Genomic DNA, 2,031 nt, shown 5'->3' with positions numbered 1-2,031 from the left:
TTTTTTTTTTTTCCTATAGTGGCCTTATATTTTTTGTTGGATTTATTCTTACATCCTTGATATTCTGTACTTGTGTTCTAAACAGAATCTTGATGTTTTAAAATTATTTGCTACTAGCATATGGATATACAACCAAATTTGAATATACTATTTGAATGCCATTCTTATAGCCATCTTAATGTGCATTTTTTCTTATAACTTGTCTGTAGATTGAGTTTCTTATGAGTTAATTTCTCCTTTCCAATCCTTATGCCTATATTTTTGTTTTATTGTACTGACTAGGATCTTCAATACAACATTGAATTACAGTAAAAATTCTTCTCTTGATTTGAAAAATGCTTTTAATGTTGTCTTATATAAGAATTTTTATCACAAATAGTTGTAGAGTATTATTACATTCTTTATCTTATACGTTTTGAGATGATAGTTGTCAAGAAACGAAAAGTTTGAAATTTTACTCTACTTAGTAAGTTAGCCTGCCATAGTTTTATAGAGGTTGGCAGAAGACATGAGACTCATGGGTACGAGATAAAAGGACTATTGTGGCACAGCAGGCAACATCAGGTTCATGTTCACACCACTTCCCTTTGCCCCTCATGCCCCATGAGAGCAATAAGGGGAAGGCTAGGTGGCTGCTGCACATGTAGTGGATTGTATCAGAGCCGAGGAATCCTGAATCTTTTAAAATGGGCTAAGAAGCAGACCTGTCTAACATTTGCCCTGAAGTGAGACATATTTATTATATTGAACTGTAAAAAATCTGCCATCTGCTTCAGAAGGAGACACTATCTTTGAAGGCTATTTTCTATACAGTGATCCTTGAAAAGTTAGTTTGGAATAAATGCCATGGGAGCTTCTGCTCACAAGATGTGCAGAAACAAGAGCTCTATGGAGAATTCTCTCAATATTTGGTTTTTCTATTAATCTGTGGATGTGGCAGATTATGTTTACGAGCTTTCTGATAGTAAAAGATCTTTCTATATCCCCAACAAGCACTTTTATATAAGTTTTAAGATGGTATTTTATATTTCTGTGAAGAACATTATTGATATTTTGACAGGAATTACATTGAATCTGTAGATCGATTTGTGTATTATGAACATTTTAACAATATTCATTCTTCTAATCCGTGAACATGAAATGTCTTTGTATCCTCTTAAGTTTCTTGCATCAATTTTTTGTAGTTATAGATGTCTTTCATTCCCCTGGTTAAATTAATTCCTGGCATTTGATTTTATTTGTAGCTATTTTAGCTATTGTAAATGGGATTACTTTTTTTTCAGATTACTTGCCACTATCGTAGAAATGGTACTAATTTTTGATTTTGTATCTTGCAACTTTACTGAATTTATCTATCAATGCTAATAGTTTGATGAAGTCTAGGTTTTTCCAAATGTATCTTCAAACAAGAATAATTTGATTTCTTCCCTTTCAATTTGCATGCCCTTCATTTCATTCTCTTGTCCAATTGTTCCAGCTAGGACTTCTAGTACTATGTTGAACAACTGTGATGAAAATGAGCGTCTTCGTCATGTTCCAGATCTTAGAAGAAACATTTAAGTTTTTCCCCATTCAGTATGATACTAGCTGTGTGGGTCTCACATATATAGGTTTTATTATGTTGATGTATATTCCTTTTATACCCAGTTTCAAGAACATATAAGTAAGACATGTTGAATTTTAATCAAATACTCTTCCAGCATTAATTGAAATGATTTTATGATTTTTGTCCTCCATTCTGTTGACATGATGTATCACATTTATTGGTATTTGTTGAGCCATCCTTGCAACTCTGGAATAAATCCCACTTGGTCATGAGGAATGATCTTTTTGATGAGTTGAATTTGGTTTGGTAGTATTTTAAGGATTTTTGCATCAATGTTCATCAGGGATATTGACTTTTTTTGGATGCATCTTTGGTTTTGGTGTCAGGGTAATCCTGGCCTCAGAATGAGTTCGAAGATACTCTCTCTATTTTGGGGATAGTTTGAATAGGATTGATTAGTTCTTTTAAATGTTTGGTAAAATTCA

The sequence above is a fragment of the Colobus angolensis genome, unplaced genomic scaffold (genome assembly GCF_000951035.1).
Source record: "Colobus angolensis palliatus isolate OR3802 unplaced genomic scaffold, Cang.pa_1.0 Scaffold105, whole genome shotgun sequence".
NCBI classification, from domain to species: Eukaryota; Metazoa; Chordata; class Mammalia; order Primates; family Cercopithecidae; genus Colobus; species Colobus angolensis.
Note: the sequence above shows the minus strand (reverse complement) of the source record.